The 22211-nt window shown below is 38.8% G+C and overlaps 1 long non-coding RNA gene across 2 annotated transcripts in view; it reads left to right on the top strand.

Moving 5' to 3' along the window:
- LOC127476394 (uncharacterized) overlaps positions 1–22211 on the top strand; it is a 137365-nt gene that overhangs the window by 60163 nt on the left and 54991 nt on the right. For both annotated transcript variants that reach the window (XR_007906579.1, XR_007906578.1), the window contains exon 3: positions 20312–20395. This is a non-coding gene — a long non-coding RNA (uncharacterized LOC127476394). The remainder of the gene's footprint in view (positions 1–20311; positions 20396–22211) is intronic.

The following is a 22211-nucleotide window of genomic DNA, read 5'->3' as shown; positions in this document are numbered from 1 at the left end:
TTGTTGTGCATTTTCTCCTCCTCCTCCACCACAAAGTTTTCCACCTACAGGTACACTGCTTGGAACATTATCTTGTGAAGTGCTTCAAAGATGCAGTGCGTATTACTGTGTCTTTCCAGCCATTCCTAGGTGAAGAGGCTGAGCTGATTTTTTGTCAGCTCCTGCCATTTGATATTGGATTAATGTGCTCCATCTGGGGTTACCATGATTTCCACAGGAGGTGATGCTACTGTGAAATGTGGTATTTATTTACAAGTGTGTATGGTGTGCTTTTGTTTTTTTTTAGTATTTATTTTATTTTGTTTTGTTTTCTATTTTTTTGACTGTCTACTTCTGAGTGCCATTCAAGGTAGATTTTAAAATTGTTCTCCCTTTTCTCTGCTGGTCTTACCGCTAGTTGGTTGTGTTTGGTTTCAGTGTCTCAGAGCCCATTTCAGCTGGAAGTTGCATGGCTTTGATATGGATGTCATGTTCTTGAATTTACTTTTTTCTTAGGCTTGGGGAGAGCAAAAAATTATTGACCTTCATGGCCTGTTTCAAAGTGCACTGCCTGGAGGGTATGGAGTGTGTCTGAGGCTTTGAGTTTCTGGGAGCACCAGTCACATTGGTTCAGTTGATGCATGGATGTGTCTTTGCAGGAATTTGTATACGTGCACCTTGGTCATGGCAGGTATAGTCTTAGACCCTGAAGGAATGAAGCTCTGTAAATGACTGCCTTTCAAAATGTTTTTGATTGACTGATTGCCAAATTATTCTAGGAAAATCTGAGAATATCAAATTCAGTTTGAAATTAATAAAATGAGATGTGATTTAAAAAGAAGTTACAGACCTGGAAAGTTGATTGACACCCACAGCAACATTGGACTTTAATGTCAGTTTTGGATTCACATAAAAGCATTCAAATGCATTAAAGAAATGAGATGTATTCTTATTTTCAATTAGGATATTGCATTTCTCCTATTTCCTTAGATCTTCAAGTTCAGCTACAGCTTCCATTTTAACTCTTGAAAAGTATGAGTTGCCATACATAGTGAATATGCAAATATATATCTTTATTTTGGGGCCTGTTGATATGACCAAACTAGCACGGGTAAAATACTCTTCTTTTGGCAAAAATGATAGTCCATTTTTTTGGAATATTTTTTTGGACCAGCAGGCAATTAGATTTGTATTGTGTTCTGTGTAACCTATTATTGGATAAGGATTACAGGAAGGGTTTGGTTCCTAACATTAATTCACACCACAGCACCATCCTCCTCCCCACCCCCTAATATATATATGTACATATTTAGAGAACCTTGTAAAGCAAAAATTTTCTATGGAATGTATTTCTGTGCATGGATGGATGGAGAGGTAGAGGATGGAATGTTTCTAAATGTAGCTTTGTCTAACAAACTATTATGTTTTGGTTATGAAAGGAGCAAAGTGTGCAGAGCAATATTATTGGTACTGCAACTATAATAAAATAGTGACGAAAGCAGAAAAAGCTATTGCTCTGAAGGGGCTGGTAGTGCATTTTATTTCCCTTGTTTCATAGTGCTCTGTGAAGAAGAGATGTTATGACTTATGTTTATGGAAAAATCTATCCAGAGTAACTTTCTCTGGGCCCTGTGGCCTCATGCTTGGCAGGAAATGCATGGGAGAAGATGCAGCAGATTGTTTTGTTCAGAGGAGTAGCCAGAGCCCACTGTGAGCATCAGAAGTACTCTTGCAGTCGCCACACTGAGCCTGCAACCTATTGAGGCTTTCAGCTTGACTGCCTTGGCCTGCGTTTTTTGTGTGATGACAGAAATGGCGAGGCAGTGGTTGCCTTTCACCTCTCCTCTCTTTTTCTAAAATTGCCTGTCTGTATCATTTATAGCACTTCAGTCTGCTTCACCACTTAGCACCATGTTAGACACTTCAGTCCAGTGCAACTGGACTTCCCTTTCTCTTTACCCAATGAGAAAAAGTACATCTAGAGTAATTGCTTTGGTTGAAGTAGTAGGCTAAATCTAAATTATTCTGGGCTAGGAGCAGCTGGGGAGGGAATGTCTCCCACCCAGTCATGCTGCCCCTATGCCCGGCTGCCAGTACTCCCGAGTCAGTTGGCAGCCGCAGTGAAATTCCACAAGTCGTACTTGTATGTGTGGCAAACTCATTTTTGGTTGCCTGTGCTGAGTTCCCTTTGGCTGAGCTTCTGTCCTCCTTTAGAGTTTCAACACTTCGTAGCCCTGAGACATTGTCTTCCTCCTAATTAATCTTTTCATTCTTTGTAGAGTCTGGACTTCCTCTCAGTATCCTGTTTGAAGTGTTTATTCATCTGGGCAAGCTTCCAATCTTTCCTTACCATTTTTTTTCCCTCCTGCTTGGAATAGAAGTGTGAATAACGTTTGTCTTTTTCAAATGAGATATTTCTATGTTTGAGCTAAAGTGTTTGAGAACAACCTCCGTAATTTCCTTGGTTTCTCAAAACTTACCATTCTGAGATCCTGAAGTCTCCATTGCATTTACTTTTGTCTATTTGATCATTCTCACTAAATTGACATATGCAGTAATTTTTGACAGTTGGCTTTTCTATCTAGTATTTGCTTTTCATCAAAGTGATGGCTAGGGTAGGTTTATAGGTCTTTTCTTGCTTATGAAAATAGTCTCATCAACAATGAATGAGGTAACATCAGACTGGTGACCTGTCACTAGTGGTGTTCCACAGGGCTCCGTCTTGGGCCCCGTGCTCTTCAACATCTTCATAAATGACTGATGCAGGTCTGGAAGGGATACTAAGCAAGTTTGCAGATGACACAAAACTCGGAGGAGCTGTTGACTCTCTCGAAGGCAAGGGAGGCTCTGCAGAGAGACCATGACAAATCAGAGGACTGGGCAATCAACAGCCGTAGGAAGTTCAACAAGGGAAAGTGCTGAATTCTGCCTCTGAGATGGGGCAACTGTGAATGTTTGTACAGATTGGGGAATGAGATGCTGGAAAGCAGTGCCATGGAAAGGGACCTGGAGTTGCTGGTCAATGAGAAGTTGAATATGAGTCAGCAGTGCCCTGGCAGCCAGGAGGGCCAACCGTGTCGTGGGGGGCATCAGGCAAAGCATCACCAGCCAGCTGAGGGAGGGGATTGCCCACTCTGCTCTGCAGTGGTGTGGCCTCACCTTGAGTATTGTGTGCAGTTTTAGGCACTGCAGTATAAGAAAGATATTAAACTCTCAGAGAGCATCCAAAAGAGGACAACGAAGATGGTGAAGGACCTTGAGGAGAAGCTGTATGAGGAATGGCTAAGGTCACTTGGTCTGTTCAACCTGGAGAAGACGAGACTGAAGGGAGACCTCATTGCAGTCTACAGTTTCCTCATGCAGAAGAGGAGGAGCAGGCACTGATCTCTTCTCTGTGGTGACCAGTGAGAGGACCCAAGGGAATGGCCTGAAGTTGTGTCAGGGGAGGTTTAGGTTGGATATTAGAAAGAGGTTTTTCTCCCAGAGTAGTTGGGCACTGGAACAGGCTCTCCAGGGAAGTGGTCACAGCACCGAGCCTGACAGAGCCTGACAGGGCTCAAGAAGCGTTTGGATGATATTCTCAGGCACATGGTGTGACTCTTGGGAATGGTCCTGTGCAGGGCTAACGGTTGGACTTGATGATCCTTGTGGGTCTTTTCCAACTCAGCATTCTGTGGTTCTGTGAATAACAGGAGGGAAAAAGCTCTCAGACACTTTTTTGGACAACATTTATCAAACAAGGCAAAAGAAGCAATATATTGTAGTGTCAGAAAGGGAAAAAGATAGAATTTGTCCATATAGAAGTTGTCATTTTTCAATGACATTCTTTGCATTTCTAATTTGTATGTATCCACTTACCTTACTAGTTGAAGCAGGCCTGAAGTCAGTATTAAAATAGTCTACATGTAAGCCTAGATCTATGTGCTCCTGGTATATGGCTTTTTGGTACATTATAGGGATCTTCCAAACAATTTCCATGAGGCTTTTTCATTCAAAGCTTATAGCCTGTCTGAGGAAATATTCTTGGCAATTCCTAGGCTGAAGCGTCAGAGCAAAAAGAGAAGAGAAACAGTATCATACAAGATGGGTCCTATGGAACAGTTTCTGTGCTTTCTTAGTGAGTACCTCCCTCTTTCTCTTCTGTGCAAAGGTTATCCATGCCTTAAATAAGTACATTATTTTTTAGGAAAGTAAATATCACATATTTTTTTAACCTAGTAATTTTAGGGCTAAGCTTAATACACTGACAGTACTGGAAATAGGATGCATGTGGCTTGCATCTGGGACATAGTGCCTTGTACATAAAATGTGCCCAAAAACTGTGCCAACTTTTTCCCAATGTCCGTTTTTTTATCACTGTGGATGCATTCAACCCTGAGTGCACATTTCCTTGGTGAAGATGTTTGATCTGTACCAATCATATAGGTTCATCTAAGCATAATAAAAGAGCTCAATAAAGTACTATGTGAAATCAGTAATGGCAGTAGTATTAAGTGCACAAAGTTGGAAATGAAAAAAGGTTGAGTTTAGAAATTTGGCCCACGACATGCACCAGAAATGTGTGTGGGTTTTGTCTCCTTTCTTTCCTTGGACAATGTAGAATGCCTGTGTGGAAAACTTCCTCTTACTCCTTGCATTTCATTCCTTTCCAATACTGAAATAAATCCAAGTTCTCATAGTTCACATAAAATGGATTCAGTCCAGGGAGATCATTGCCCTGTTCTCATTATTAATCTAGAAGGTTTCATACTTGCGGCATGTCACTGTGCTGTGAAGAATACAGAGAGGGCAGAGCCGCCTGCCTAGGGGCTGGGGGGAGAGGTGAAATGCCTCCCCTGGTACCCAGCAGCTTTTTCAGGGGTGATTTCATGTGGATTTGAGCATGAGCGAGCGCAAAGCCAGGCCAGCCCAAGCTGTTCTCCCAGGGAGCTGATGTGGGAAGGAGAGGCGCTGGGCTGCCTCTGCCGTGGGACATTCCGCGGAGCTCAGCAGTTTCCGTCGCCAATCCCTGACCCAGCTGACAGCGGGGAATTCCAGTTGGAGGTTATGAGACCTACACAAAACTGAGTCACACTGTATTTAAATCAAAATAAATATTTAGTGAGTGTTTTTCTTTAGGACCCTCTTGTGTGAGACTTATTAAATGTCGGTGTTTAACAGGAGTGCAAACACAGCTTTAATTAGAAAGGATGTTTTTGCTTAAAGCTATATGCCATCGTTGTGACTGGGGTTTGTAACTCTGTTATTAATGGCTTTTCCCAATGACCTGGTCTGAAGATTCCCAAACCACGATCCCATAGATCACTTCAGGTCTGCAGGGAGCTGACACACTGTGGCAGCTGCTCTTAGGCTTCTTGCCAGAGATCAAATCATGCAAAAGGCAGCTAAAACCACACTGAATGCTTTTTTTTTTTCCCTTTCCCCCCTCCCCACCACTTGCCCCAAGTAAGTGCTGTCTAATACAGCCCTGCTACTTATTTGTGAGTGAGAGGAAGAATTCCCAAGGACATCAGAGCTCTGGAGAAGTGGTTCCTGGTAGCTCTTTTAGGAGGAGTCATTGCCACTTCTTTCCCCGTAGTTTTTTTTTTTTTTAAAATACATGATGATTTATGTATGTTGGTGTTGGATTAATACTCACTTCTACTCTCCTAGGATTTTTAGCTAGGTAACTTCTGGTGTAGAAATTAACATTTCTGGTGGTCAGAATGCATGGAATATTCCATATATGGAATGTGTGCATGGAGGTACAGAAGATGGATGGTTTTACCTTATGAAAAATTCACTATTTTGTGAATCTCAAGTATGACAGTTTGTGGTTTGGTATTTTCTTTCTTTATTTCTTTTTTTCCTTTCAAAATCACAGTCTTAAACAACCGAAAAATCAAGTTCTGGCCAACTCCTATTTCAAGAAGGTTTTTGAAAATACCAAAAAAAAATTTTTTTTTGAGCTGCACATTTAATCCATATTAATTTTTTTGATGTCTTATGAATTTCTTATTACTATTCTAGTCTCTTAAGATTGGAGAATGCTTTCTTGCAAATAAAAAGTTAATTCTTTTTCTGTGACTCAGGAGGAGAGTTTTCAAATTGTGAGAATATTTATTTTTATCTTATCGACAAGGATGTTGAGATGAAACAAATGCTTTTTTAAAAGACAGCAGCTGGTTCCAGCCTCCAGGTTTGAAGTATTTTCAGTTTCATCTGCTTACAAGCAGCTGGAAGCAAGCCTGTGTGGGTTGCTTGTTTAAGAGGTTAATGTACTTTCTATGGGGAATGCAGAACTGGATCTCACAGAAAGGAATATATTAATGTTGTCAGTGATGAGTTTTCATAAATTGAACTTGCACCAAGGGCCTTTGAAAAGGACTTTACTCCAAAAGTAATTTTGATCTTCTGCAAATAAAAATAACAAACATTTGACCATAACCAGGTTGCATTTGTAAGGGGTGGTTTAGCTATTTTAGATTTGTTGGTTGATTTAGGTTTTTGAGATGAATTTGAAACAAATATCCCAATAAAAAGAAATTTTCAGGGGAGGAGGATTATTTTATGTTCCAGTTCCTGGCAAGGGAAGGAATGCTTTCGAATAGCAAAAATTGCACAGAGGGCCTTTTTTATTCATGGTGTGTGTGTACATAAATACATATACGTGTCTGTATTAGAATTTTCTATGCAACTGGTATCTAGCACCATATAAGTCTAGGAGAAAAAAGATTCAGTTTGAAAGAAAAACATTAAATATCTTAATTGAGATGATGTGTGTTGTTCAGCTGATGTATTGCTTTACAGAGAACGCGTAGTGAGTGAGGAGGGATTATTTTCACTTGAACTGTTCTTGTGATGAAGGGAAGATGAGGCAGCAGCAAAGTGGGTCACACTGAATCTCTCATTCTTTGTACAGAATTTGAAAAAATGGAAATTCTTTCCTTGCTGTGTGCATATTCTGTATTTTCTGGTTTTAATAAAACTGTTAATTCTGCTGTGTGTCTTCCTTAAATTCTCAGCAGTTAACATGTGTTCAAGATATTTCCTTTAGGAAAGTTTTTCTTTTTCCATATGCTAACTAGGGAGCTGTGAGGAGCACTGTCTTAAAGGGAGAGCAATGCCTGGTTCCAGAAGAATGGTGGTGACAGACATAAGGGAAAAACGATGACAGTTTCCTAGTACCGTGTCTGCTCACAAAGTGTGGTACTTCCTGTATGTTATAATGACCTGCTTAAAAAAATTAATTCATTGTCAAAAAACCCCTAAGTATCATGAAATATAGTTCAAGATATGTTTATGCTTAAGATGTAGGCAAGACTTTGTTTTCTAACAGTTCTTTGAATATTACTGTTAAGCATGTGAATAAGTTCTGTCAGGTGACCTATATCACTGAGTGATGGTAGCTGAGGATATAAAATACTGTACCATTTTACCTTGTTGCAAACCCAGATACACCCCACTGGGAACTGTTCTTCTAGATGGTATTTTGAGCTTGCATGTTTGAGTGGATTTATTTTGCAGATGTCTGCTTGCCTGGTATCAGTAGATTCAAAGAGTCTGGGTCCTGACATTACTGGCTTCTTGAGTCAGGGCATTGCAGTATACCTATAGGCAATTCCCTGCCTTTGGCTCATTTAACATCCAGAACCTTCTTCCATATAATAACATGTAAGCTATGATATATTTAATATATCATAAAAGTCTTCTTGCACTTTAAAAAAATAGCATAGGATTGTCACTATGGATCAAATATTTGTTGCCTTGATTTGCAAAATACGTTGTCTACAGCATTCATTTCTGTGCAGCTATTTCACATCACTACTTTGTCTCACTTTTGGCTTGATCTGTATTATATGTGCATATTGTTCTGTTTCATTGCAGAAATGGTATGTCTAGCAGCCAATTTGTCCTCCTCTATTCAAGAACCTTGGTTTTCTGGACCCTAAGAGACTATATGGACACTTATATAGATATACATGTGTATATCTCTAGTATCTTTTTCTAAAACCACAAACAAAGAGAACCTAGCCCTGGGATGCAGGTGCTGCAGTAAATAAATGGAGATCAAAGGATTTTATATTGTGAAGAGATGCAGTCAAATCAGAAGGCATAAAAAAGGAGAATGCTTTTAAAAGGTCTCAATCTAGGTGTTTTTTTCCTCAAGACATATCCTTTAATTTTCTCAAAAGTCTTAGAATGCTTATGCAGTGCAATTTTTTCCTAATCTTTCCTGTATTATATTGATGGTTTGTGAATTGGAAAGGAGTGCTATAGATGGACCACAGAGTTATAGAGTTTCATGTATCAATGTGTTTTTGTTCTCTCTCTTTTTTTTTTTTTTTTGAGGGTAATGGAATTAATGTGCTTTGCAACTTTCATATGAATGTAAGGGAAAAACGAAGCTGCCAATATGAAATGGATGTGTCCATATGTCTTGATTACTTCTTCTTCCTCTTTCTTTTATGAGAATGCTTCACCATAAGCATTATCTCAGTATCTCTTCCTTTGTAATTAATGATTATAATTAATATTTAACTGCTTTTATATCATCATAGCAGTGTACTTCTGAGCATTCTTTTAAAAATCATTTTGAAATGCAGCTGTGGAATGATAAATATAAATGCATATGGGACAAACTACATGGAAGAATTTGAAATAACTAGAAGTTACATTTTTTTTTCTGATAAGGAAAATCTTGAAAGTATAATTTTTCTTCTGTTTAAACAGAAATGTGGATAGAAGAGAGATAAAGAGGGGCTGTGAAGTTGTTTACCATGCCTGTGTGAAATAAACAAAAGCCAAATACAGTATTGGATCATGATAAGGGGACAGCTCATATCTTTTTAGCTGTACTGCTAAATCCATACCTGATTTAGAGTGAAGACACTTAGAGTTGTGGGGAGGCATAACCTATTTCAGGATGAAAGGAAGTATCTTCCTGGCAGTGAATTGTCACCTGTACAAACGGCACTTGCTATACTGTTCCATTTGCACTGGGGATGGTGACTGGGGTGAGAGAATCTTCCCAAAACATGCTTCTTCTGGGATTCTAGAAACTTGTGGCAGTTTCTCCTTGATGCTTGGTCCTGCTTCTCAGGGGTTTCAACACCCTAGTCCTGTGTAGCACATGCTGTCGGCAACACAACTTGATTGTTCTTAGAAGCAACCGTGTCAGTCACAGGTTGATATGTTCCCAGGCAATGCCTATTTAGGAGAGGTGTCAAAATTTAGGATTAATAGTGCCTGTTTATCTGAGAGATGTGCAATTTTTAGAATTCTTGTCTAAACACTAAAAAGATTTTCTGCTTATTATGGTTCCACTCTGCTAAATTGATGAATATTGTCCTTTATTTGAAGTTGATTAATAAAGATCTTAACATATTGTTTAGATTAAAGCAGCTTTGCATTTCATTAGAAAAAATATTATGTAATGATTTGGACCTCATAAATATTTGGACCTCATCTTCTTTTTCTTTTCCCCTTGCTAGTGTTATTCTGTGGTGGCCTTCAAACAAGGAGTCTTGCTAGATTCTCCCTGGGTGGCCAAAAAGCAGAAGATTACAAAAGTTACAAAGATTCATGTTTGTTTTGGGTGGAGGCTTCAAAGGCTCACAGGCTTCCTTACACAAGGATGCAGTCAGGAAATGGGAAGGGAGAAAAAAAAATTAAATCTGTTTTATATAAAAAGGAGGTCATAAAGCCACTGTCCTTGCTTAGCCTCAGTGGAAAGGCAGTGTACTCACGGGTTTCTTTGCACTATATATGTCTTTGACGTTTGTGTTAGTTGCAGTCAATAAAGGTTCTTTTTTTTTCTTTACATGTGTGCCTTAGTAATATAAAATACAGTGATATATTCATAAGGCAAATTGTAAGCAGTGTGCTAAAGCTTAGAGACTTAATGTGTATAGTTTTGAGGTGCTGGATGATGGGATGTATTCCAGTCCATATGTTCTGCAGATTGCAATTAGTAAAACCCTCCTGCTGCTATGTGGGATAAAGTGTGAGCTAGGATTTAAAGTTTGGGTTTGATTTTTTTTTTTTACTAAGTTACTGAAGGAATTACCTCATCAGTTCCTTCCAGTACTAAAGATAACTCACTCGTGTGGCTTGCCCAGGCTGGTCTGTATCTGGAGGCCTTGTGATTTCATTGTATGTCACTAATGTTAGTCACTTTATTAGATGGTGTTATGATACAGCTGTAAATCAGAATTCTAACATGATATTATGGATGTCTGCATGAACACAGGTCTTAATATACCATGTCAGACTGTTGACACTTGAGTAATTGTGCACACATATGTGCTAAGGATGGATGAAAATAAAAGGAAGAAATTATTTCTGGTCCTATTCAATCAATTGACTCCTTTTGCAAAGAAAGGAAGGAAATGCTCAGTATTAATATGCAGTTGCTTATATATGCTGCCAGTGGTGTTATCTGTTATGTTTTAAATATCTTGGTCAAGAAAAAAGATTTTTCTTGTGTTTCTTAGCTGTAAATTTTTTTCCCAAGGTTCCTACCCCTCCACCCCCTCACTTTTCTTTTAGGAGGCTTCCATTTAAGGAAGTTGCACACAGGAAGTGATTTAGATTGTAGAATGGACACAGGCACTATACATATGCATGAGGAGATGCTGTGAGATAATCAAGGCTTTGAAAGAAAGTCACCATGGAGCTGAAATCCCACAGAGGAATGACTGGGAGGATTCAATGTACTCGATTTGCTTCTTTGAAATTGTTAGCCTTAGTCAATATTTGCCTATGTAAGAATTATTGTTTTTGTTATTTATGTTCATTAATAGGTTAAGCCTTACATCACTTTTGTGGTGAAGTAGCTGTTCATTTCAGTTCCTGAACATCCAAGCACTATATCAGTTTGCCATTGGGGGCATTCTGCAGAGCACCCCAATGCCCCAACACTATTTGAGTGTTTTCAAGCTCCATCTGAGTCTGTGGGAACCAAGGTGTATGGAAAAGAGAGGGCTGGACACAGCTAGGAGCTCCTCTAGGGGAGGAGGTGATGTGCAGCTGAGCTCAGTAACAGGATATAGCCTAAAACTGATTTGGCTAAATCTACCTGGGCAGCCAGGACAGGGCAGGCAGCTGAGATCTCTCCCATGCTGCTGCTAGTTGGCCAAATGACTACATGACAGAAGCTGACCAATCCAGGACATTTTCATTTAAAGTCATAATATGTAGTCACCCACCGATTTAATGGAACTGAAACTGAGGAGTAGCAGCAGACACTGCAGTGTTACAAACTGGTCAGAACTCAAGCTGGTTAACTGAGCATTGAACTTACTACGTGGGAAAAATTGAGCAAACTTAGTTTTCTTGGCAATACTTACCCCTGTTTTCCATTTCAGGAGGATCTGGGGCTCTGTGAAATATAACTAGAGATTGTCGTTATGAGTCCTGCTCAAGTCAGCTTCCCAAGACCTCTTACGCTCAGCACTGACTCTTAAGTCAGTTCCAAAAACTTTTAAAATAGATATTACAGTGTGATTGTTGCAAGATTAATGGTACAGATTCTGTGGATGTAAATTATAGTTCAATTTGGGAAGGTTTGCTTGTCTAAATCCCTCATAAATACCTTCGAGCAAATATGAAAGTGATGGGGGGATCCTTTATTTGCTTTGGGTTTCTCTTGGTGTACTCATTCCAAGAACTGACTTCAGTCTGACTATAGTGGCAGAAAATGAAACCTGATATAATTTCCACTAAGGGATGGGAAGATTAAAACAGTTTTGGAATCCAAACCTGAAAACTTTCCCAGGTTTGTCAGTCTAAAGGTGTTCCATTAATTCAGTGAGCATCCTTACCACAATGAATTCAGAGATGAGAAGCTTTACAAATGGAAGCTGTGACAACCATTACACCAGCAAAAATCAGTTTTGTCTCTGGAGTAGCAGGTATTCAGACACTCTTTCTTTCTTGTTGCCTTGCCTGAGAGTCAGTGCTGTAAAACTGAGAAAACTCTGATTATTGTTTATACTTAGGCATCCTTATTTGGCTGTGATGGTACCCAGGAACACTTACCTGATGGTGTTTGCTGAAGTATAAACTGTGGTAATAGTTTTTGCTAGTTCACTGAGGTACCTGATTTTATTAGGGATTAGAATACTATCTTTTAAAAACCCAATGATTCTCCCTTCTGAATTTACTACCAGTATAATTTAATTAAGTATACGTAATTTCTTAGAGTTACTGTGACTAAAAGTTGGATTTCTGATTATGAAGGTATTCTTTTTGGTCTAGAAATACATCCTCAACCTTTCAGAGAAGGTGGTTAGAAGCAGGTTCCTGTCTAAAGATACAGAGACAACCCCCCCCCCCAAACATACTATTTGGCATCTTATTTATCGTTTCTTGTGCCAACCTTTTAGAAACTCGAATACAATATTTTCTTCCCTATCTATGCTTTTTCATTTGTTTTTGTATCAAGATAATAGACTTCTTTTTTTTTTTTTTTTTTTTAAGATGTTAAAACATCTGTGTTGTCAGAGTCATTCTCCAGGCTGGTTTCCTCAGTTATTTTGTAGTGAATGTGGCAACATCATGGAATGTTTACTGTTATTTACGGGAATTGTAACCAATAGGAAGGAAACCAAGTGAATGTTTGCATTGCTGCTGTATTTTGGAAAAAAAGATTTTTGGCAGTGTAGAATACGTGTGTGTAATAAGCTCTGTATTTTAATTATAGTGAGAAAGACATAAGAGGAAATTTCCTGTATTTTTTATGAGCATGACTCATAAGGGATATGTTTGCTATAGTTAGTATCCAGTGGGTTTTTCCCTCCTGAAGTAGTGTCCGATGTCTGTGCACAAAACTCCTTCACTTGGCTGATCTTAGGCCTTGGCTTGTTTTTGGTTGATTTCCACTGTCTTTAGTCAAATGCAGCTGTATTTTCCTGGTGTATACCAGGGGTAAATGCTGCCTCAATGCACTGGGGCCAGATTCCCCCCCTCTCCCCCCCCTTTTGTGTCTGCAGTGCACCATATTGTGGAAATGCATACTCTAAAATCTCATCTAAACTCATGGTTTTGGAACCTAGCTGAATTCAAACTGCTTTGGTACATTTCCTGGCAAGCACATGAAAGCTAAACTTGTTAACTGCGCTGTCAGTGATGACAGTTTTGGAGTACCATCCCCCAAACTTGAATGTTTGTGTAGTCCCATGAGACACAGTGCTTAGATGCTTTCCTGAATACTCAATACCGAGGTGTGCTGGACCATAGCATGCAGTGTGGGCGTGCTTCCTGCTGTCTCAGGTGAGTAGATGCAGCCAGTACTGGGGTCTCAGGAGGAGGACAACTGTGAAAGTGTAAAAGGGGTTGGTGGGAACAGCACAGGGGAGTTTCCCCATGTTTTTCTTGAAATGGATGTTACTGTTGTTTAAAGACAAAAAACCAAACAACATAACAACAAAAACCTACTGACACACCTCTGGGGAGTCCAATAAGAAAAAGAATGTGACAGATGGCTGCCATCCTAAGTAACTTTATTATATTAGTGGAAGAATGTAGTAGATGCATATGTTTCTATTCTGCCTATGGCTGAGGTACTGGTGATGGTACTGGTATTATTTCTGTTCTGTGTCATCCCAGACATTTTCTAATATGCCAGTATCACTAGTTGCTGAAAACTAAAAGCAAGTTAAGTATAGCATTAGAGCCATCTGGTAGTTCAAACAGAAAAGTTAGATAATTAGCTGTTCTTGTCAAGGGACCGTGATTAAAATAGGCCATCTTCATAATAGTGACTGGTTTGCAAGGGACTTCCTGGAAACCACCTGGGATAATGAAAATGAAAAGAACAAAATTAAAAAGGATGGGGAGGTTGTGCCATTATAGCTCATGATGACTTTTTTAAGTGAATTAAGTCAGCTTTTAATTTGAAGACTGTTATTTTGGTACTTTGGAAAGAAACAAAGATTGAGTTTTCTGACTGTTTGGCAATGTGATGCCATTAGGTCAGCCAGGTTACTGCTGGAGATCCTTAACATTTCTGTGTGAAGCTCTGGTTTCATTGCTCTCATCCCTATTAACTTGTGAGTGCTGTCAGCAGAGCTCATCTTCAAAGGCCACTATAATCTGTGTAACCTGGTGGCTCTTGCTTAGGGAATTTGTTCCTTCTGGGAATTAGCACTATTAAGAAGAGGAAAAACATCAGAACACAATTACTGCATCATTCTTTATCAGTTAATGATTGCAATATACATAACAATGTTAGTGTAATATGAATTTATATTGATAGATAACTTTTAAGGGAAAAGCTGTTTACCAAGTAGTCTTAAAAGAAACCTTATTGTGAAGTGGGAGGAAGGATCTGAGTAACTTTGGCAGCTCCAACCCCCTCTCCAGCACTACTGTGGGGGAACTCTGTGCTCCCTTTGGCTTTTCCTGCTGAAGTCTTGTCCTCTCATCCGAAGAGATACCATCAGGGAAACCTCCAAAGGCTGAACAGCACTTGCCCTTTCCTGCATGTGGATTCCTTAGTGGATGCCCTGTGCCAGTGTGATAATTTTAAACAATGAAGTTTGACCTGAATCATCTAAGTTATGTATCTTTGAGAACACACTGTTAAGGGCAGCTATGTTAAATAGACTAGTAGGATAAAATAAATGTGTAGTGAGAATGCTCCATTATTGGTCTGATTTAATTAAATATATTTTCACTTCATATGGACAAAAATCCTATATATAAATGAAATTAGTTGAAATTTATTTGGCTTTCTTTTTTTTAATTGACAGTTGCTACTTATTTAACAATTCTAGCAAAGAACTGTTGATGCTGTTTCAGATAAAGCCTTGTTAAGAGTTTCAGTGTGACTGTAATGTTTTTTCATATGGAATGTTCTGGAAATGTCTCGAAAATGTAATGAAGCTGAATACTTAAATTAAAATGTGGGCAACAATTAAAAGTACTCTGGCTTTTCTAAATTATTCTAAATTATTTTCATTTAGTGGAGCTTTTATGTCTCTTTATTCCTTGATTAAGAAAGCAATGATTTGAAAAATTGTTGAGGTCTCAAAAGTGTCAGGGATGCTTAGCTTTAAAAAGCACGAGTAAACATTTCAGTGCATGTGCTCCAAATAAATTGCTGTGAATGTTTGTGGTTATACAAATATTTCTGATCAGTATAATGGGTCAAACTTTCATATGATTAGAAATGTGCCAACTTTTGGTATGCATGATCTCGTTAATAATGTATCAACGCATTCTGTATAAAACAGCAATGTGATGCAGCTAGTGAATGCTTCTCTCAGGCTTGTTGTAAGAAGTGCTGACCCCAGGGAATGGCCTGAAATTGTGTCAGAGGAGGTTTAGGTTGGATATTAGAAAATGGTTCTTCACCCCGAGGGTGGTTGGGCACTGGAACAGGCTCTCTCCCCTGGGAAGTGGTCACAGCACTAAACCTGCTAGAGTTCAGGAAGTGTTAGGATGATACTCTACATGGTGTGACTCTTGGAGATGGTCCTGTGCAGGGCCAGAGTTGGACTTGGTGGTCCTTGTGGGTCGCTTTCAACTCAGCATATTCTGTGAATCTGAACACTGCATTATAAATTTTCTTTTCTTTTTTTTTTTTTTTAATATTGAGAAAAATAAACTATTAAACTCTTAAAAATTGCTTTTGAAGTGCTTTCTTGAAAACCTTCAAAAGCAGAAGATCCATATTTTAACTTCCAGGTGCAGGTTGGCACTCATGCTTTAGGTTGCCTAGTCATGAGCTGTTTCAATATCAACACTCAGTGACCTGATGGCCATGGTTCTGCTTTGTAATATTTTTGTTGGTAGCACGCTTTTCCATTGTGTCCAGTGAAAGAGTCTGACTTTCTAGTATTTGTACATTTTTAATGTTATTTATGTACGGGGGAGAAAATGGACTGAGAAGCTGACAACCAAGGTGAAGCAAGAACAGGCTTTTCACTTTGTCATATTATGACTGGCTTCAGATGAGTCTTGCAAATGAGTAAGCTACTGTCAAAGGTATGAGATAATAGAAAGCCTGGGTGGCTTGGGTTGAGCACTGTGAATCTCTTGGTGGCAGTTCATTGCAGTCAAATTTAATCTGCTTTTAAAATTCGTATTTTATTTTTAAGACCTAAAGCTTGTTATGTGGTATGACAAACCATTAGAATATTTCCCCCCAAACTGTAATTCTCTAATGTGCCAGAGTTTTTCCACATCTGCTTTTTGATGAGGTGTCTGATTATACATTTTTGTTTTGTCCTGTTCTTTGTACGAGTTGGTGAAATTCAGATTTTCCTGTAGATAAGCCTTTGGCTTTTCAGTTGCTTCCACCTTGCAAAGAAATTAATTCCTTCAAGCCAGTGAGTCTGCAGCTCCAGCTGTGACTGTAGATGAATGTTCTTGCAGGGTCGTGTACTGTAGCTCTGAACCTAAATAAAAGGATTAACAAGAGTTCACTTGGAGGAAAAACACTTAATTTCACTATAATAACTATGTGAATCCATAGGGAAAACCAATAAAGCTTTACTATTAAAATTGTTAACAAATGATTATTCCACCCTGACCCCCTCTTCCTGCTGTTACTGTACTTTTAGAGCAGTAACAAATGATGGGATTGACCTAATTCATGGTAGTGCTTTAGTCCCTGGACTACAAATGATCTTTTACTTGTAAAATAATTCCTAGTCTAGTTCTTTTAGGAGACAGTGATGGCATTTATGAAGGAAACAATATTTTCTGATGCATTTCACTCAAAACTTCGCTTGGTGTGAAGGAAGAAGAGGCATTGTGTAGACAGTGATGCTGGGACTGAGCCTGGTAGCTAGCAATGCCCAGATAATGCACCTCGTTTCTTCAGAAGAGCGAGAATATTTTCCACAGCCAACACAAACTACTTTTAATGATTCCTGGCAGAAAGGGAGGATTTCCAGGGTGACTCTCTTCAGCTGCAGATAATGGACCTCATTGTTTTATCTCCAAGCCACACCTCTGCTCAGGATTGGGGGAGGGTAGAGGGGCTGTTGGCAGGGGGCTTCCTCACCCAGCAGTATCTCTGTTGGGTGTTGGTGACTGTGGTACAGCTGCTTTTCACTGGAGCAAGTGATGTGAAGGGCCAAGCCACTGCTCAGGCAATAATCCTTGAGGGCTCTCCTGTCGCAAATGGAGATGCAAGGAGAGGATAGAAGGATTTTGATCATAGTAATCTTGACTCTTCCCCTAGAATTCTAGGACTGCCAGCCTCAGGAAGCAGTCAAAGCAAACAAAACAATACTTGTCCATTTCCTTGGGAAGGAAATCAAGTAATCAAAATTGACTAATGTGACTGTCCTGCTTGGTTTAAGAAATCAAACAGAAAAAAAGTTGTCTAATTTTAAAGGTTAAAGCTCGATAGTAGCTTTGTCTTTTGCTTCATTTGGTCTTTGGATGTGGTGAGTCCTGGTTGATAGGTTGGTGAACCTCATGAACCCCTGTCTAGAAAATGCCACAGTGCCCATCTGAGTTGCCTGCTAGGAGCTCCTGATGCTGAAGCTGAGGCCTGAAGTATGATGCATGAACAGGTTTCCCTGAAAATGGTCTGTGGTTCTGCTTAAGCACACAGCACCACGAACTGGAAAGCATTTTGGGTTCTTTCATGTGCTTTTGTGTTCCTTATTTTTATTTTAAACATTTTGCCCCTTTGAGACTTTTTTTTTTGTGCCTACTATATATTTTCAAAGAAATATAACTTATAAAAGTATTCCTCAGTCTTTCTTTCATCAAAAGGTTACTTTTTTTCAGAGAGAAGAAAAATCTGTGGACAGCATTGAGTTGTGTGTTTCAACAATGGTTTTCATTCTTGACCAGATGAGAATCACACTCTACTTTGACTGTTGACTCACTTCTTTTGTTTCTCTCCAGTTTTCTTGCTTACAGGCTCAGGAATGTGTTTTTGATTTTTTTTTCCTCTTCCTGATTATTTTGTGGAGAACCATCTGAGACTGTAGGGACTATCACTAGTCCATAGGGAAGGCCTAGGAGACACAGTCTGCATAGAATTTCACATGAACTTTTGTTCTTCGCTATACCCTTGCTCCAGCACTCTTTGAGCCAAATTTTTCTAATGGTCTCTTGTTTAATACTTAATGTGGCTTTAATTAGTCACAAGTAGCAACTGTCCTCAAAAAGTAGGAATTGCAGTCAAATAAATTAGGCATGCTCTTTTATCAACTAATTTTCATTAGTTGATTTTGTTTTTTTTTTTAAAGGTAAGCAGTCAGTGCTTTAGTGGTGTTTCTGGTTTTCCTACGTTCCTCAGTGATCTTGGGTCCCCTTGCGGAAATTGCAAAAGGTTCTGTTGGAAGACACTTGAGTTTTAAAAGCACTATTTTGTGGAAACAAAAATAGTGACTGGATTTTCAATACCTTAGAGCTGTAAGGTGAAAATTTTAGACCAAAGCCACCGCAGATAATGATATAACTGTCAGGTGTCTCTGTTTATGTGTTAGGTCTTTCATTGTTGAGTACATATTAACAGGATTTAAACACGGACAGGGAAGTGTAACTTAGGGTCTTCTCCCTCCTCCCTTTCCCCCCAGCTCCCAATAGCTTGAATGTTCACCAAGTTTTTAAGATACATTCTTGATAAAGCTAGTTTACATTAGCAATTTAAATGTTCTGTATTCTGCTGCTGAAAAATGCTGCTAAATCCATGTCTACCAAAAGGCAAGGTGAATCGGGTTCTTTGTCTCACATCTCGTCCAGTTTGTACTCAACCACGTTTTGCAGTCTAATCTACACCTGGGTAACAACTCATTGCCCTTGGAACTTTCCCTTCTGTCTGCGCTGTCTCACTGAAGGCTGAGCAGGTTGTGTGGATGTAAAGGCAGGTATTCATTAGCCAGGACAGGCTGTGGCTGCTACTGTAACATGAGAGTGGGGGAAGCACAGCTCGACCTATTTTTTTTTTTTTTAGGCTAGTTTGATCTGAGAGCTAACAAATTGATTTATCTATTTAATTTGTAAAAAAGAGCAAATATGAGAGGAGTCCATGATGTAATATCACTTGTTCATGCTGTTTTTTAAGTTATTTCTTAACACAGGGCTGCATTAAAGCCTCTTCTATGTAATAGGCAGCAAGGTTCTGTAGACTTTTTGACAGCTGTGTAAAATTGGTGGTGTGAAAAGAGACAAATTAGAAAACTGAATGTTAGATAAAACACTTAAAATTTTGTAGATGACAAGATAAGTATCTGCGCATGGATTTAGTAAACTTTGTCGTATAATAAATGAGGTGTAGTGAAACACAGTTATAGCCATATCCTGAGTGATACTTTGCTAGGCCTTATTTACTGGAGTAGGCAGCTGGACTGCAACTGTGCTAAGTAGCAGACACCAGAATGTTCCTATCTTGCACCTTAGATCTGCTGAAGATAATTTTATTATGTGTATAAGGAAGAAAATATGTGATATAGATGTAATTCACCATAAAGTGCAGTGTCCTTCATAAAAACAGACCCATTGGCATTCTTTTATGAAGGAAGACCTTTCCTGTGCCCTAGAAACCGTGTTTTGTCCATGAAGTTTACAGTGCTGTGCTGGTAAACATGGAAGTTAATTGCAGTACATGAAATCTGAAAGGTTAATTTGCTGTCTAGTTGACTGCACCGTTACTTTGTTAATCAAGCAGATGCATGTAATACTAGCAGTGCACATTTTTTCTTATTTGGTGTTTGATTTAGAAAAAGAAGACTTTGCAGAGATACCATTTAACTGATATAAGTTGCAGAGCCCACTTCTGCTGTGGGTCTAAAGTCAAAAGGCAGCTCTAAAAAATGCTGTGTCCAGAATGTTGAAGTATTCTTTATACCCGGACACTTAAGAAATACAGAGCTTTACAACTGAAAATAAAGGAAGAATGTTAAGGAAGGGCATATTTCACATTTAGCATAAGTCATTCTTTCTGTAAAATATAACCATAATTTGGAAATGTTATTTCTCTTTCTGTGAGAACTGAAAAACTTCTCTAGATATAGTACGAATTAGTATCAACAAGTGAATATGTAGTTAGAGCATAGTTGCCAAATAATTAAAACAACCATGGATGATTCTTTCTCTTCTGATTCTTCTATTTTTACATGTCATGTTGATTTTCCATCTTTAATTATTCTTGTTAGTAATTGTGTTTCCTGTGGTTCTGGTTCTGCCTCAGCCAAATGTTCCACAATTTAGTTTGAATGCATGGAGAAAGTCTAAATAAAAAATTACATTAAAAAAACAATTGGAACAAAAGAAATCCTTCCAAATGCAGTGTCAGACTGAATTATGAAGTATTATTTTTCTATTTGCTATGGATTTGGTGTGTTGTGTTACATGCTTATATTTCTTTTTAAACACTTAGGAGTTCACCAGACTTTTTTGTTATGTGGTTGATGAAGCATTATCCTGGGACAATAGTAATGATGGATGGATGAACGTACTTCAGGTAAGAAATCAAATGTATGTCATTTGGGATGGCTGTTCATTAACTTTCCTCACATTGTTTTGGTTCAGCTCTAATAGTAGGAGTCTTTAATGTTACAGCACTAAAATTCACTGACTATTAAACATAAATCTCTTGTCTACATGAATGTTTACATATGTCTCTCTATAAATCAGTCGGCAAATTTTTTGTTTTTCTCCTAAATTTAGTAACTCTGATAAGAGATGATGTTGCTGCTATTATAGTCCTTACCCTTGCTACTGTATAAAAACATTTCCTGAAGAATTTTATTTCACATTAGCAATTACAAATGTAGGTCTGAATATAAGGATAATTTCAGCATTTCTTGAGTGGTTTAAGTAACTTAACTTGTTCTTTAAGGCTGTACCAGTTCAGGATCTAGTTGTGAAGGTGTCAATACCTGTGGAAGTTAACCCAAGATTGTTAAAGCCTGCACAAAGGCAAGCAAAAGTTGGTCTTGGTTCACAAACTTCCTGAGAAAACATGGACAAATTCTTTAGTTTCAGTATCAGTGGAAAGTAACTGCCCACACACCAATATCCTTCCATCTCTGGTAGAGAAGGTAGTATGTCCAGAGTACTTTTTTTGCACAACTCTGATATGCTCAGGGCTACACTGAGCTTTCTGTGCACATGAGGATCACCATGTTGTGCTGCTATTGTAGAGCAGCCAGTGCTCTGAAGTGAAGGTAGTTACTGCTGAATGCACACTGCAGTTAAAGCCAAAGACTTGGGCTTATATATAAGTGGTATCTTAGTACACATGCGGGCTTTAGTACCTCTGGGCTTCCAACTGCCCTCTTCTTTTCTTCCTTTGTAAGAGCATTGTGAAGATGAATATGGTGAAGACTGAATTGTGTTCAGGTTGGAGCCAGATGTGTAGTATAGGTAGAGTGTTAAAGGGGTGTCTTAAGGCAAGGGCACAAAATATACAAAGGAATGACCCTGGAGTTACTTTATTCTCCAACTTGCAGGACGTAAGAGCATAAACATAGCAATCACATCAAAATGTCAGTATCTGTCAGATCAAGAACTGTGTTAGACCTAGAGTTTTAGGGAAGGCATAGTAGCCTCCTGTCCCAGGGAGTGACTGACAGCTGATGCCAAGAGAGGAGAGTGGAGTATGCTGTTGCTTCCCAGATCAGCCTCTCATGGTCCACATGTTAAGGATATCTGAGTCAGTGGTGGCTTCTGTGTTGAGTAGCCTTGGCTATGCTTTCCCTTTCTGTGAATTTGTAAGGTTATGTTTTGAACCTAGGTGAATTTTTTAGGCTCTGCAGCTTCATACTGTTCAGGATTCCCAAACTGAATGCTGTGAGGGAGAAAGCAATTAGTTCCTGAAGTTAGTTTTGAACCTCCTACTTGCTAATTTCATTTTACCTGGGGACTAAGTTGACATCCCAGGAGAATCAGGAGTTGAACTGAGCCTTTTCTGCTCTGGTGGAGTGGTAGGAAAGGATGATGGATGTGAAGCTTTAAAGAAGGATTAACAAGCAGTTACACTAAAATTTCCTCAAAGTGAAATGAAACTGCTGGTCTTCTGTGGTGCTGTTGGTGTATTCCTAAGGAATAGGTTGGAGGCAGGTGCTCAGACCTGCCTTGCTTTTCTCTCTTAGCTTATTTACTGTGATTTTAATAGTAATTTGGATGTTGTGTGACCTTTATGTTCTGTACCTCCTTGAATTAGAGAAAGCAATAGAGAAGATGATATGTCATTTAAGCTGTAAGGCAGTCATCCTGACCATTTTTTTCCTGAAAGAATTCGAGATTGTGTGGAAGAAACCATCATAAATTTAAAA

This window comes from Manacus candei, unplaced genomic scaffold, assembly GCF_025592945.1.
Source record: "Manacus candei isolate 608988 ecotype Guabito, Panama unplaced genomic scaffold, ASM2559294v1 h1tg000049l, whole genome shotgun sequence".
NCBI lineage: Eukaryota > Metazoa > Chordata > Aves > Passeriformes > Pipridae > Manacus > Manacus candei.
This window is presented reverse-complemented; position numbering and strand designations above follow the sequence as displayed.